The 16928-nt window shown below is 44.5% G+C and overlaps 1 pseudogene; it reads left to right on the forward strand.

Moving 5' to 3' along the window:
- Positions 1 to 5801: 5801 nt before the first annotated feature.
- On the forward strand, positions 5802 to 6459 carry LOC150041763 (olfactory receptor 3A2-like; annotated as a pseudogene).
- The last annotated feature ends 10469 nt before the right edge of the window (positions 6460 to 16928 follow it).

The following is a 16928-nucleotide window of genomic DNA, read 5'->3' on the forward strand; positions in this document are numbered from 1 at the left end:
ATGGTAGCTAAACTTCCATCTTGAAACATTCTCTTTTTCTTCTTTGTGCTGGTTGTGGAACTTGAACTCAATACCTGGTACTGTCCCTGACCTTCTTTTGCTCATGGTTAGTGTTCTACTACTTGAGCCACAGTAACAGGTCTGGCTTTTTTTTCACTTGCTAACTGGAGGTAAGAATTTCAGGCTTTCCTGCTTGGGCTGGCCTCTGACTGTGATCCTCAGATCTCAGCCTCCTGCGTAGCTAGGATTACAAGGTATGAGCCACTGGCACCAAGATGAGACTCCCTTTTTGGCGAGACTGCTTGAAAAGCTTTTCTCTGTGCATCTCACGGAAAGTGGGGCTCTGTGGGAACCTCCTCATACCTCTTCCAGTGACAGGAGATTGGTAAGCATGATCCAGGAGGTAAGTTGGTGAAGACATGCAAAGATTTTAGCTTTGAAACATTTTTGTCTATCAATCTTGCTCTTAACAGTGGTCACAGCTTTCTTCTCCCTCTCCTCCTCCTTTCCTAGACGGGCCTTCTAGGTAACAGAGGTAAATATGGATGAGAAGAGGAAGATTCTATTCCAGCTATTCCACTGGGCTGTCCTCCTAGAGTTTGGGAAGTAGAAAATCAGGCAGATCATGAATTCATAAGCTAGCCTGAGGGACATAACAAGTTCTAGGGGTGCCTGAACTAGATAATGAGACTTGTATGAACACTGACAACACAATGGTTCCTTCTGAAAGCTCTTGTCCAAGAGTTGTCAGTCATGATCAGCTTGACTCAAAAGCTCTTTCAGGCAATTTAATTAGATATTTTATTCTTAGCAATCATGAAGGTTCAATTATGGATTCTAATCTTATTTCTATTTTTGTAAGGGAAAACAGTGGGACATAGCCAGAAAGATGAATAAAACTTTTTGTTCTGTATTCAATGAAAACACTGTCTACAGAGAGTAGCTGTGACCTGGTCATTATCAGCTAAAATAAGTAAGATTGTCATGTTTATAAACATAGATCACTCTACTGTGCTGTTTTGTGGATGGTTAGGTGTTTTCAGTATATTAAATATAAAAATATTATATTTCCTCAACAGTTGAAAATCATTCTACTTAAGGATCCTATTAGCCACATACAAAACATTAGTTTTAAGCAGTACGGTGGCTCACACCTGAGGCTGAGATCTAAGGATGGCAGTTCAAAGCCAGCCCGGCACTAAAGACCATGAGACTGCTATGTCCAGTTATCACTAGAAAACGTGAAGTGGCCCTGTGACTCAAGGGTAGCCTTGAGCTGAAGAGCTCAGGGACAACACCCAGGCCCAGAGTTTAAGCCCCATGGCCTACAAAAAAAAGCAACAACAACAACAACAAAAAAAACCCCATTAGATGTGTTTCATTAATCTCCTTTTCATTTCACACTCAGTAAAATAATAACTGAGCATATTCTGGTTCCCTTTGTACTAGGGGTTAACAAAGTGGCCCAAGTATGAAGCAGTCCTAGAAAACAGACTTTGGACCCTCTGCAACCCTTTGAATGGTTTATGAAAGGGCAGGGGTAGGAGGGCCAAGGTAGACGGGTGATTAGGATCAAAAATCATTACGCGAGCCAGGCCCGGGTGGCTCACACCTGTAATCCTAGCGAGTCCCGAGTCACGAGGCTGAGGTCTGAGGATCATAGTGTGAAGCCCGCCCGCGCAGGAACGTCTATGAGATGATTTCCAGTAAACCAGCAAAAGCTAGAAGTAGAGTTGTGGCTTAAATCGGACAACCTTTCAGTGAAAATGTCAAGGGACAGTGCCCAGGTCCTTAGTTCAAGCCCCAGTACTGGCACACACCAAAAGAGGGAAAATGAAATCAGGTCAAGCAAGCAAGTCATACATCCAAATGTCTGGGTACTAGAGTGTAAAACCTATGTAGCAACTATTGGACCTGCCCGTCTGCTGTCTGTGTTAGGAATGTCCCAGATGCCTTGGGGAGGCCCCTGAAGGGACTCATTGGCTCCTCTTGGGGGAGGGGTCTAAACTCTTCTTTAACCTGAGCTGCTATTTCATCTTCCCACTTTGGATCTCAGTTATCTTTTTTTTTCTATGTATGTGTTACCGAGGAATCAAACCCAGGTCTTTGTGCATGCTAAGTCTGTCACCTGGGACCTGGGTCCTTCCTCCATGCCCTGTTCTTACCCATCATCAGAACTCTCTGTGATTCCCAGGGTGACCTTGGTTTGACTCACATCTTGCATCATCACTCCCAAAGGTGTTTCTTCTTGAATGCAGTCCCTTTGTTCCCCACAGTTCTCTAGAGGATTCTGGGAGAAATAGAAGGGGAGGAGGGTCCCCTGGGGTCAGGACAGGACACAGCACTTCTATTTAACTCCCAAACACGAATGCTCAGGGGGCATTGGTGAGGTGAAGAGGGGCAATGGATGAAGAGTCTGTGCAGCCAGGCAGAGAGGTGAGCCCGTGAGATGGAGAAAGAGGAGGGATGGCCCACTATTGGCCATAGGTTGGCAGAGATGGGTGGGCGTCTGTGATAATTGCATCATGCATCTGTGCCCAGCCTCGTGTCCATAACCATTTACCTGTTGGTGGATATTTTGGTTATTTTCAAGTTGTAATTTCTAATGAAGCTGATATGAAAATGTATCCAGAAGTCATGGATAGGTATTGGGTATTCTCTTGGGGAAATGTCCAAGTGGGATTTTAGGGTCATATAATAAGTATAAATTTAGCTTTGCAAGAAACTGAAACCAGGACAGTCTACATTTGTATCAGGGATGTGTGAGCTTTCTGTCCACTCTTAACCGTTCTTGTGCCTGCCAATTTTTATTCTTCTCTTTTTAGTTTCATTTACTTGTTCTACAGTCTTTGCACTTAGAAACTCCACTTTGGAATTGAATTCTTAATTTCTCCAAAGTCAGTACTTTTCAGGATGACATTGATTTATGTAGATCATACGGTACAAGGGGGTCTTCCATGAACATGATATGTTTCTCAATTTCGATTTAAGTTTTCTTGAGATTTCCTTTTCAACACTGTCATTTTCACTGTAAATGTTCTACACATATTTAATTGTAAGTTGATAAGTGCTTAATTTTTTCTTTTTGCACATCATTTAGGATTTACCATGTACATAAATGTGTCCCTGAGTCTTTAGCTCAAGGATACCACCCGACCCCTTGTGTGGGCTCTATTTCTTTCTTCAGTATGTGCAACTCCTTTTCCCCTTCTTGCCTCGTGCATTCTCTAGGATCTCTAGAACAATGTTAAGTAAGTGTGGTGAAAGTGAAAAGATTTGTTCTTCATTTTTCATTCCAATATATCCATCAGATATATTAGATCTAGAGTGTCTACTATATGGTTTATCTTCTTGCCATTTCATATTTAATCCAAATACATTCCAAAGATCACCTCATTGTGATCTTTGCATTCTTTTTTTTCAAGATTATTTTTTATTTTTTCAGAGATTATAACCCTCACTATACATTATTCCTTTGGGTATAAACAGTTTACTATGTTCTATGGAATACTTATTTGTTTAATTAAAAATTTGTTTGCATTACTGAGATTTCATCTTGAATCCTCATACTTGTTAGGTGGGTGCTGTAGGGTTTTTTTTTTGCCAGTCCTGGGGCTTGAGCTCAGGGCCTGGGCACTGTCCTTGGATTTTTTTCAAGGCCAGCACTCTATCCCTGTGTCACAGTACCACTACCAGCTTTTTCTATATATGTGGTACTGAGGAATTGAACCCATGCTAGGCAAGCACTCAACCACTATGGTAGACTCCTGGCCTCAGGGTGCTCTTTTTAATGCTGAATATTTCTTAATTTCTTCCACATTTATTTTGGCAGTACTGGAGATTGAATTCAGGGCCTGAATTCAGTACTTTGTGCTTGTGAGGTAGAAGCTCTACCATTTAAGCTATGCTTTCAGCCCTTTTTTGCATTATTTTTGAGGTAGGCTCTGATTTTATTCTCTGGGCTAGCCTGAACTTTGATTCTCCTTCTTATATTGCTGGGGGTAAAACGCCTGCAGCCATTGGTTGCAATGAAATGTCAAGAATTTTTATGCTGAGGCAAGCCTCAAACTCAGACACGCTAATGTCTGCCTCAAGTAGCTGGCATTACAGGCTTGAGGCACTGCATCTAGCTACCTCTCCCTCCATTTGTATTTTGTGCTGGTGGTACTGGGGCTTGAACTCAGGGCTTAGGTGGTATTCCTTGGCTTTTCTGTTCAAGGACGGGAGTGTGCCACTTGAGCCACAATGTGGACTTCCTGCGGTTTAGTGGTTGATGGGAGATGGAGTCTCATACGCTTTCTCGCCTGGGCTGCCTTTGAGTTTTTCTTTTCTTTCTTTTTATCTTCTTTTCTTTTGGGGGGCAGTCCTGGAGCTTGAGCTCAGGGCCTGAGCACTGTTCTTGGGCTTTCTCAAGGCTAGAGCTCTACCACTTAAGCTAGAGCATCACTTGGGGATTTTCTGTACTGCATGCTAGGCAAGCACTCTACCACTTAGCCGCATTTCCAGCCCCTGGTTTTGAATTTCTGTTCTTAGATCTCAGCCTTCTGAATAGCTAAGATTACAAGAGTGAGCATTAATTAGTGTACAATGGGTTTTCATTTTGATACATACACATGCAATATACCTTGGTCAAACTCACTCCCTCAGTCTCTTCCTCCCGCTCCCCTAACCAAAGCAATATAAACAACTTTTCACAGAAATCCATAAGACATTTTGATTATATTCATTCTCCTTTACCATTCCCCTTTCACATAAGTACCTTATCCTTGAACAAAATCTATTTTACATTTAAAGAAATTTTAAAACGAGAAAGAAATTTACATTTACTTGTGCATTTTCCTGAGTGGAACACTTCACTTTTCTGTGTGTCAATGTGTTTTCATCTGATGTCATTTTCCTTTGTGAAGAATGATGAGCATCTTGTGTAGGGCAGGTTTTTGGCTTACAACAAATTATTTCACTATCAACATGTTTGAAAAAAACCCTTCATTTGCCTTTTTTATTGAAGTGAAAGTGACATAACATTCATGTTGAAGTTAACTGTGAGGTGGCATTTTGGTGCATTCCCATGTAAAGTCATTTTTGAGGATTGCGACGCATGGGAACATAGGAGGATGCAGGCCTCTTCCACAATGCCGACTTGGCAAGGATTCTCAATGGTACACATCTGCCTGAAGATGCAGCATGGAGGCAGGGAAGTGACATGCCTCTAGCTTGATGACAGGGGACAAGGGAGGAGGGGATGCATGCTAGAAGGCCATGTAGGCTGTGGGGAAAGACTGGCTTTGACCAAGGTGTGATACGAAGTGCTGGGAGGTTTTGAGCAGGATGGAACTTGATGGATGACTTGACATCGTCTTATCGTTTATCTGAGCTTGGGTTGGTGCTAGTGAAATAATGAGGTTATTTCAGATACCAGGATCAGGCTGTTTGAATGGTTAGGTGATTCTGGGGGACTGGCCAGGGGGAAGGTTATCCCCTAACACTTCCAGCTTTTGCCTTCTTTAGCCTCTAGAGACTCACCCTATATATCCAAAGCTGAGTCTTATTCCTGTAAGTCTCAAACCTTCCTTCTGCGTCTTTGCGCCTTCCCTCACCTTTCCACCCCATTACGAGTCCTAAGTCCACGCCTGGACCATCGTGTTGGACCCCACAGGTGCAAGTTTCTGCGTGTGTTTCCATGCAGCTGGGGAATGGGACTTTGGTATCTCCGTTTCTTCTGGAAGGCCTGACAGACACTGAGGCGCTGGGCTCCCTGCTCTTCCTCGTGCTTCCGTTGGTCTGTGGCTGGGCACGCGGGCATGGCTACCATGACTGTTGCGGATTCTCGACTGCACACAGCCATGTACTTCTTCTTCGGCAACCTTTCGCTGCGGGACACTGCCTACATCTCTCATAAGGTGGCTCAGGTGTCGCATCACGTGTGCCTCACTCAGATGTTCTTTGTCCACTTCTTGGCACCGTGGGGATGCTTCCTGCTCACAGCCATCTTGCCAGCCACTGCACGACCTCGTCCTGATGGGTCAACGCACTCGAGCAGCACTCACTTCAGGCCCCTGCCTGCTGGTCTCCACCAACGCGCTTACCCACAGCATTCTCGCAGCCCAGCTCCAGTTCAGCGGCCCTCGCATAATCAAACTCTCGTCCACCAGCACACAGGCCAATGAACTTGCCCTGGTCTTTTTCAGCTTTCTGGTAGCTCCTATGCCCTGCGGCCTGGTCGTCACCTCCTCTGTTCATGTCGTGGCTGCCGTTCTCAGGATTCGCTGCACTGCGGGCCGCAGGGACGTCTTCTCCACTTGTGCTGCTCACCTCACCATGGTGTGTATTTTCTACCTTACTTCAGTACTCCGCTACATCTTGCCCAGCTCTGCATCCTCGGGCCTGCGACATCGATTGTTCTCAGTGCTGTACACGGTCCTCATTCCCATGCTCAACCCAGTTGTCTACAGCATGTGAAATAACGAAGTGAAGAGGGCGCCGTTCAACGCCTTGGGGAAAGAGTCAGTCCCGCCCAGCACAGTGTACACACATCCACGGTGAGCTTGCCGAGCGCATGAGCTTGGTGGGGAACTCCACTGCTACAGGAGTGTGAAACCAACGCAGAAGATCTATTCTGTGCAAACAATGTTGTGTGCTGAGGCTTTCCCCTGTTTCAGCAAACAGCCAGTATTTCGGCTGCATGTTTGCTTTTTAATCCATTGGCTTTTATGCATTTAGCTTTAAAAAGTCAAGTAAGTGGAACAATTTCACTACTGGAGCAAATGTAAATCTGCCAAAAATAACTATAGAAATAAGCATGAATATGTGATTAAAAAAACCCACAAGTAGGACTATTATATGATCCACCTATGCCACCCCTGGCTGTATACCCCAAAGAATCCAAGTTGGCAAACAGCAGAAATGCCTACATAGCATTGCTTATCATAACATTGTTCAAATCATAAAGCAACTTCACTACTGAATGAATGAAGAAAGAAAACTGATAACACATGCCATTCTTTGTTCATCCATTATGAAGAGAATCTGTCATTTTAAAGAAAATGCATGCAACTGCGGATGTTAACTAAAATGTGCTAGACTCAGATATACACGTACAACAAGTTTTCTCTCTCATTTGTACAGTATACTAAAGAAAATAAATGATAATGAATTGGGGGCCAGGAGTGTGGCCTAGTGGTCGAGTGCTTGCCTACCATGCACGAAGACCTGGGTTCGATTCCTCAGTACCACATACATAGAAAAAAGCCAGAAATGGTGCTGTGGCTCAAGTGGCCGAGCTCAAACCTTGAGAAAGCCCAAGGATAGTGTCCAGGTCCTAAGTTCAAGTACCAGGACTGGCAAAAAAGGTAATGTATTGTACTTGATGCCTAAAATGGAAAAGGGCTGTGAGGATAATTGGGTGAGGTAAATACATTCTATGTGGATACAAAAATTATGAAACTCACTATTCTGTACAATAAAGTCACTCATAGTCCATACAAAGTGTGTGCTGGAAGAGTAAAAGTTTCTCATGCTCTCTGTGTCGGAAGCATGCATACCATTGTATATATTCTTAGGGTATATGAACCTGAATTTATGATTTTGCTGTTACATAAATAGGCTCATACCATGTACTCAATAATTTATCTTGTTCCATACAATCAGTGTAACCTGCAGCTATGCAGTTCTCCATGTCTCCACTTTTTCAGATATTTTGATTGACATGTCAGTTGTGCACGTTACTGATGTTCAGTGTGACATTTGAGTGGAGGCACAGGACATGGCCAAATCCAGCCTCCTCTTATGCCGCTTGTCTCCCAAGACTTCTTTATACCTTAGTAGTGCAGGATTTAACTTACAGACTTGATTTCTGAGCAGTTATTTCTCTTTCAATTATTTTCCTTCTATCCTCCTTCCTTCTTTCTTTTCTTTCATTCTTTTTTTTTGGTCAGTCATGGGGCTTGAAGTCTAGTCCTGAGCTCTTCAGCTCAAGGCTAGCACTCTATCACTTGAGCCACAGCACCACTTCCAGTTTGCTGGTGGTTAATTGAAGATAAGAATCTCACGGCTTTTGTGCCTGGGCTGGCTTTGAACTGTGATCCTCAGATCTCAGGCCCTTGACTAGCTGGGATTACAATCGTGAGCCATTGGTGCCCAGTTTATCCTTCCTTTATTTTCTTCTTTCTTTCCTCTTTCCCTCTATCCTTCCTCCCTCCCTCCCTTCTTTGTTCCTTCTTTCATTTTTCTGTTTTGGCGGCACAGGGGTTTAAACTCTGGTCCTCATGTTCTTCCTTGGTCAGCTTGCTTATGGCTGGTGCTCTACCATTTGAACAATGCCCCAGTCTTGGATCTAACTAGTTAATTGAATATGCACTCTTGCAGGCTTTTCAGCTCAGACTTGCTTCAAATCTTCATTCTCTGGATTCCAGTGTCTTGACTAGCTAGGATTGCATGTGTGAGTCACCCAGCTAGGTTACACATACTGCATTCAATTTATCTATTATGCCTTGTTGTTTAACAGACTTTAATAAACGTTTTTGTGTTATTGAACCCTGATTTTATTTGTTTATTTATTTTTGATTTCTAGATTTTGCATTCTGCTTTGTCACGATTTCACTTGTTTCCGTGGTTAGTTTGTACTTTGATTTCTGCTATAAATAATTTGGGCATTTGATTACATTCACCCCTATTAATTCTTCCATGGTTTCTGTGTTTCCTTTTAAACAAACATTCTTCCCAATGCTTTCAGTTTTCAGTAGCAGCAACATGGACTCTCATCAGTGACTTCGGCTTTTCTGTTTTAACGTTTGTTTCCCTGAAGGGGGAGCAAAAGGGCTATCTTGGGTTGATTTCACATAAGTCTTGGTTTTCTCCAGGCAAGAGAGAAAAGACTACAAAAGGGCACATGGGAATTTAGGGAGTAATGATACTATTCGACATCTCATCTGTGGTGCTGACCAACTGTACAGACCTATGTTAACAAATGCATGCAACCAGTGATCTACAACATACTGAAATAAGGTAAACTATGATAAGTACAGTAGTATGTATAATACAAGATCGCAAATCCAACTCAGGTTCCAGCTCTGGACAAAGGGAAATTCTAGGATATCACCTGTGCAACGAAGAATGAAGTACCATAACAATAGGACACAGAGCAAGATATATTATTAAAGGCAACACTAAACTATTATCTTTACACAGTTTTTAACCTTTGGTGCTTGTGGGGAGAACACGGAGGACCCCTCAAAGTGGAATTTACTAGAACCATGGTGATGGAGACTGTTGAGGGGAAGCAGAGCGGATAAGGTTGTAAAAGAGATACTTCTCACTTATCTACAATAACCAGGGTCTATAAAATATGAATTAAAAATAAAAGAGCTGGGTGCAGTGGCTCACACCTGTAATCCTAGCTACTTGGGAGGCTGAGATCTGAGGATCAAGGTTCAAAGCCAGCCCAGGCCCAAAAGGACCTGAGACTCTTATCTCCAGTTAATTAACCTCTAGAAAATGGGAAGTGGGGCTTGGCTCAAGGGTAGGGTGGTAGCCTTTGGCTGAAGAGCTCAGGGACAATGCCCAAGCCCAGGGGTAGGGTGATAGCCTTGAGCTGAAGAGCTCAAGGACAGAGCCCAGGCCGAGCTCAAGCTTCATAACCCACAAAAAAAGAAAGAAAAAAAAGAAGAGGAAATGGGACTGAAGTAGAGTGACATGGAGGGAAAGAGACAAAGAAAAAGGGCCAGAGTGTCACCGCCACTGTCACATGCAGTCAGATGACAATCCTTAATTATCCTCACATCACAACCACCAGCAGCTTGCACAGTATCTCTTCCTCCAGCTCTCAATGTCCGGGCTCACCAAATTCTGTAACGGGACACTGAAAGCAGATGGAGGTATAGGAAGCTGACAGAGCCCCAATGTGAAAGTACAGCTTCCATGCAGACAGATTATGTAAGATGTGGAATGCTAAGAAACTGGCTGTCATGCATCGAGGGGCAGACACCTCTGGGAGATGAGAAACAAGAGAGGCGAATTCTGAAATCTATCCTGCTTTGAACCAAGTGCAAGAATTTTCTTCAGGCATGCACCTGAAATTTAGGAAGAAGGAGAAAGAGTCTGGGTGGCTGGAGCCTGCCAGAAGAAGGCAAGAAACACTACAGAGGGACAGAACCATGGATTCCACAGAGAGCCAGCTAGAGTATCCAACCGGTGACTGTGAGCTTATGAGATAGCTAATAGACACTAGGAATCTTTCCTTTACCTGTATAGCAAAGACAATGACAGATAACTCTGCCCATGCTGTAAACAGGAAAGGTACCAGTAACGCTCCTCGCCTGTCAGGTTGGAAAAATCTAATTACTGGGCGGAATTAGGCAGTGCACAATTGAGGTACTGATGGCAAATGAAAACTACCAGGGTTACAAAGAGTTGGAAAATTCAAACCGTAATGAAGAAAGATACCAATAGTTTCATAAAGGATTCACTTTGGAAAGAAAGAAGTAAAAATGAATTGTATACCATTTACTTTTACACATAACATTTACCTTTATAGGAAATATGAGGGAGTCTACAAAATAGCTACTGGAGCTAATTTTACGGTGTAGCAAGATTCTAGTATACAAGTGATTAAGAGTGAGTTAACTATTAACCTCTAATTAAAGCCAATCATCCTAGTAATTTCCTTCATATATCTGAAAGGATGCTAGTGAGCCAGGAAATTCTTCCTCTCTTGTTAAGTTCTCACAAAAATAAGGTTTTAACTGGGTGCACTGAATATCCACGAATATCCAGGATTCCTACCCCTATCCCAGTTGTCTCTTGCCTCATCCATCTCTGCATCACAGTCTCCTAGCCTCAGCATCTGGAACTTCGCCTTCAATTTAAACATTCTTTATGGTAAATGATCTCCTCCACTCCCCAACCTCCAGTTACTGATTCATCCAGGTCAATAAATCTTGGCTAAGTAATAAAAAAATAAGGTTTTCCATTTTTGTAGGAAGATACCCAGTTGCACAAGGGTATGCAGAAAGCAGAATGCTGTAATACATATATATATTATGTAATATATTTGTGCTGTTGATTTATAGTTAAATAAGGTAAATAGGTAGTCTGTAATACTTGCTCTCATAATCTAACATAGGGAAATAAACATTCATTTAACTTATGTAGAAAATCTCATGGAGTTATTACCCATCACAAGGTAAAATATTATAAAACATTATAAAATTGTGAGTTTTATTTCAATATAATACTGTTTTCTGTAAGACTGTTTACATATGGAAAAGTTACTATACTAAATGTAAATGCAGTATAAATTTCAATGTGACCTAGTGGTAGAGTGCTTGCATAGCACACATGAAGCCCTGGGTTCAATTACTCAATACCACATACACAGAAAAAGCCAGAAGTGGTGCTGTGGCTCAAGTGATAGTGCTCTAGCCTTGAGGAAGTCCAAGGAGAGTGCTCAGGCTCTGAGTTTAAGACCAAACACTGGCAATTTTTTTCAATAGTAAGCCTCAAATTTTATATGTAATTTTTATGCACTTAGCATATTAAAAAAATTAAGACTCAGAGAAGTTCAAAAACTCATCAATATTTATTAGTCAGTGATTGATTGCTAATGATTTTGTGTTTGTTCAATTTCCAAAATTTCTTTCACTTTCTTGGTAGTACTATAGATACCTGAATTGCAGGACCTCCTTTCCAACATAAAGAGAAAAATGGGAGTGGGAGTTTGTCCTAGTGGTAGAGTGGTTGCCTAGTATGCACGAAGACCCAAGTTCGATTCTTCGGTACCACATACATAGAAAAAAGCCAGAAGTGGTGCTGTGGCTCAAGTGGTAGAGCTCTAGCCTAGAGAAAGTCCAAGGGCAGTGCTCAGGCCTTGAGCTCAAGACCAGGGCTGGCAAAAAAAAAGGAAAATGGGACAAATCTAGAAGTTGCATATAAAAAGTAGCAACAGACTGTAAACGGTGGCACATTTTTTTTCATTTATAAAATGCTAGCTTACAATAGTAAGACAATGGAGTATATTCTGATTTCATTCCTTCCTTTATACACTGTTCTCCACTCCAATTTAGTTTTATTTTCTTTCATTATATACACTTAAGCATGCATAATTAGGAAACAGAGAAACAGATGAACAGCACTTATCAATGACATGTAGAGTCAAAAAGTTAAATGTTGATAAAGTGGCAACTACCAAAGAATATAAACTCACTCACTACTAGTTGTCTAGTAGGGATAAAAGAACATTCAGATTCAGGCATGCTTCTTCAACTTTGTCTTAACACAGAGTTACTGGGCATTGAGTGTTTTTCTACAGAAAATAAATCAAATAAAGTGTTCACAGAAAGTGGAAAGGGAACAGGGGCTTCAGTGGTCCACCTGCTGAAAACCAGGAGAAACCATGAGGTGAAAGGAGAGACATCTGGGGATCCAGCGCAGCCCCACCCGCGCCTGTCTACTCCTAACCCGAGCAGTGCCTCCTTTCCAGCAGAACTGAGGTGCACGCGGCCTCCCAGCGCCCGCCCCTCCCCTCAGCTCCTCCTCCTGGAACGGACACAGTCAAGACACCGCCAGTCACTGCTAACTCCTTGTGGATCAAGTCTTGCTGACGCTGGACAAACGTGACCAGGGACCTGCGGGCCATGTCTGCCTCCAGTGGGGATCCAAAAGGCACCTTCAGGGAGCTGGAAGAAGACAGGGTTAAGGCACCGTCCACCACTGGCTCTGCGCCTGCCCAGGCCTCCTCCCCGCTCCGAGGACCTGCCCCCCAGCTGCTGCCCCCAGCTCTGGTCCCCAGCTCCTGCCCCCCAGCTCCTGCCCCCAACTCCTGTCCCCCGCTCCTGTCCCCCAGGTCCTGAGACGACTCCAGCTCCTGCCCCCAGCTCCTGTCACGAACTCCTGCCCCCCAGCTGCTGTCCCCAGGTCCTGTCCCCAGGTCCTGTCTCCCAGCTCCTGCCCCCAACTCCTGTCCCCTGCTCCTGTCCCCCAGGTCCTGAGACGACTCCAGCTCCTGTCCCCCCAGGCCCTATCCCCAACTCCCGTTCTCCCAGCTCCTGTCCCCAGCTACCGTCCCCGCTGCGCCCCCTCATTTTCCCCATGAGGCCTGTGGGCCCCTGGCCGTACGGCCTTGCGCGCCATACGGGGCACCGTACGGGCGGCTCTGAGGACTCTGCGGACTCTGGGGAAGGGCGTTGCTCCGACCACTACTCGACGCGTGCCCCCCCAGGGGCAGCCAGGTCTGCGGACGCCAGGGACCCACGCTGCCCCCCATCGCCTGGGCCTTCGCTGCCTTTGCTGCCTTCGCTGCCTTCGCTGCCGCGGCCTTCGTCGTCCATGGCCGTCCTGGCCTTGCTGAGGTCCACCTGGCGGAGCATGGACATCCCCACACCCGCCATCCTCGTGATGGTCAATGGTCCATGGCAGGAAGTGCAGCAGGAAACCCTGCACGCGCGCTAGGCGAAGCCCAGGGCGCCTGCGCAACCCCACCCAGTCCAAGCTTCCAGCCTGGGCTCTAGGTTCCTCCTTGGTTGCCGTGGCCACAAGGGCTTTCCCCGCCCCCCCGTGCCACCCCTGACCTCTTGGTTGCCAGGGCCACAAGGGCTTCCCACCCCTGGTGCCACCCCTGACCTCCTGGGCTGTGCTTGTGCAAGGTCTTCTTCCAAACTGACCCATTCATGAGGTCCACAGCCCTTTGGCCAGCCATATCATTTCTGAGTACATAATGAAAAGAATCCAAATCAATCTCATATAGATGTACTTACAGGACCATATACATTGTAGTCTTTTCTGCAGTAGTCAAATTTTAGAATCAGCCTATCAACAGAAGAATAAGCAAGAAAATTGTTGTGGATATACATGAAATGACAAACCAGTTGTATAACAGGACACATGATAGTGTATTAAGTACACAAGAAGAGCATACATAAAAAGGAAGTCCCAGAAACTCAATGTCAATAAGGAAATCTTAAAAAAAACAAAAAACAAAACAAAACAAAAACCAGGGACTGGAAGTTTGGTCTAGTGGTAGAGTGCTTGCATAGCATGCACAAAGACCCGGGGTCAATTCCCAAGAACCAAATACATAGAATAACCCATCAATGGTGCTGTGGCTCAAGTGGTAGAGCTCTAGCCTTGACAAAGCTCAAAAATGGTGCTCAGGGCATGAGTACAAGGCTCAGGAGGGGGGGGCGAATCCCCTAGAGGTTTGGATCCTGGGGAACGGGTGGATTATTGTTGTTTTCAATGATAGGGTTTATAAGGTCCAATATCAGTGGTTTACAGGAAAAGCACACTCTTTTTTTTTTTTTTTTTTTTTTTTTGCCAGTCCTGGGCTTGAGCTCAGGGCCTGAGCACTGTCCTTGGACTTTCTCAAGGCTAGAGCTCTACCACTTGAGCCTCAGCACCACTTCCGGCTTTTTTCTATGTATGTGGTACCAAGGAATCGAACCCGGGTCTTCGTGCATGCTAGGCAAGCACTTTAACCATTAGGCCAAACTCCCGGCCCCAGGAAAAAGCACACTCTTAAACAGCAACTCCATGCATAAATTCTTAGTGTCTTTAAGACATCTTCATTTTTCACATTATATATTTCCAAGTCCCATTCTTTTTCCTAACACTTGCAAGTGTAATATCTCCATTGTTTTATTATCTGCATTGCGATTGAGTTTTTTTGCTGCAATATCTGTTCCGTATTTGTGTCCCTTCCTATCTATGCTGTGTTTCGTTCCCAGATTTCTGTGTACCATCTACAGAGGGCAGGGTGTAGTGTTCTACACTATATAACAAAAGAAAGAACAGAAAGATACTTGAGAGAATGGGGACATTCTGGCTGTTTTCTGCTTAGGGATCAGTGAGCTGTGTCAAGAGAACAGCGTCTCCTCTGAGGTGAAGCTCACATTGCCCCAGTACTGAAAGCCCACAACTCTGTCGCCTCAGCAGCTGGACGGAGGGAGTGAAGAGGCTGAGCCAGTGGAGCACAGCAGCTGGGCCGTGTCTCCTGTCTCCTCATGGTCCTGTTGCACGTCCCATCCCCGCGGGCCTGGACTCTGGAAGCTTCCAGCATCTCACCTCGTTCTGGGCTGCTCCCCTCCGCCCAGCACGTGCCGATGTGCAGCCTCGGCTCCCCCAGTGTCCCCGTCCTGGTGACAGCAGAGATGTTTCCGGGAGCCAGGGCAGGCCGCACTGCTGCCGGACGCAGGGGCGGGAAGCAGCTGCTTCGTGTCTCAGGGCCACATGGCCTTCTAGCATGCATCGCATCCTCCCTTGTCCCCTGTCATCAAGCTAGAGGCATGTCACTTCCCTGCCTCCATGCTGCATCTTCAGGCAGATGTGTACCATTGAGAATCCTTGCCCAAGTGGGCATTGTGGAAGAGGCCTGCATCCAGCTTTTATCTTCTTTGGCCTCTAGATCCCAACCCCATAGGTCATGATCACTATGCACTATATTCATAAACTGCTTTGTTAAATGGCACAACTGCTTTGCACAACTACTTAAAGATTAAAAAGTAAGCAAAATGGGTCCAATAAAGCAGCAGCAAAAGTAAAATTGGTCTTTCTGCTTTTTTCATTGAGGTTCACCTACAATTGTTGCATGTGTACTGACACAGTGGACTTCATCTCATATACTGTTCTAGATCTTCCTCACTGTTCCTGGTTTATTTACTAATTCTAAAAAATGAATCTAAATAATCCCTTAATTCTTCTTTTACTAAGACAATGAAACTGTGGCTTAAAGAAGAGTATTCAAGGGGCCAGGAGTGTGGCCTAGTGATAGGGTGCTTGCCTAGCATGCATGAAGACCCGGGTTCGATTCCTCAGTACCACATACATAGAAAAAGCTGGAACTGGTGCTGTGGCTCAAGTGGTAGTGCTCTAGCCTTGAGAAAGCCCAAGGACAGTGCTCAGGCTGTGAGTTCAAGACCCAGGACCGAAAAAAAAAGAAAAAAACAAAAGTAACAGGACCACAGTATAAGACGCTACAGGGTTCAGAGGGTCTTAGGCTGAGATTTTGAGGTTCCTGTTTCTCTGGTCTACTTTTTCTTTCAGCCAATGTGTTTTTCTAGTGCATGTGTTGCACTGTTTACATTTGGCCTTATGCTAGCTAATGGTTTTTCTTTTTTCATCACCAGTAATAGTGTTTTCTTTTCTATACTTTTTGCTGTTTCCTCTCAACCCACGGCCACTATTTTTTACCAGTTCTGGGCTTGAACTCAGTGTTTCAGCACTGTCCTTGGAGTTTCTCAAGGCTATAGCTCTACCATTTGAACCACAGAACCACTTCTGGCTTTTTTTCTATGTATGTGGTTCAAGGGAGTCCAACCTGGGTCTTTGTGCATGCTCGGCAAGCACTCTACCACTGGGCTAAACTCCCGGCTAACCCAGGGCCATTTTGTAACTTGCATCGTAGCCTGGAGATGCCACTGACCTAGAATCCAGGGCTTCTCAGAGCCTTGGCCTTGAAGAAAAGGGAGGTACTGGCGAAAGAGATCAGTCCTGGGGAGTGGCAAGCCTAGGGCTCCTGTTTTGTTCACATAAAATGCATGACAAAGGTCATGCTATATGTAATGTCAGGAAGAGCAGTAGATTTTCCTGCTAATTATTGAGGCTAGTTTCTGAAGGAGGAACAGGATGTCAAGATATTGTTTGGCTGAGCAAATGCACTACTAATTACAGCCACCTGCTCAACTGTTTGCAGCCAAATCTTGTGTAGGTCACTGTACATGAGTCTAGTTAAATATAGTGTATTTGAAAACAGAAATAAATGCTACTCATGACACTCCACTTTCTAAACATGGTCCTCCTCATTTATATTAAATGTCATCACTTCACACAAACGAACCAGAACTGAAGTCATGCTTTTCCTTTATAAGACCTTTATTAACTCCAGAAACCAAACAGAAAGAAGCAAAGTGATTTTGAAACACTGGTGTGATTGTAGGTAC

Source organism: Megascapheus bottae, chromosome X (assembly GCF_031878675.1).
Source record: "Megascapheus bottae isolate mThoBot1 chromosome X, mThoBot2.hap1, whole genome shotgun sequence".
Classification (NCBI taxonomy): Eukaryota; Metazoa; Chordata; class Mammalia; order Rodentia; family Geomyidae; genus Megascapheus; species Megascapheus bottae.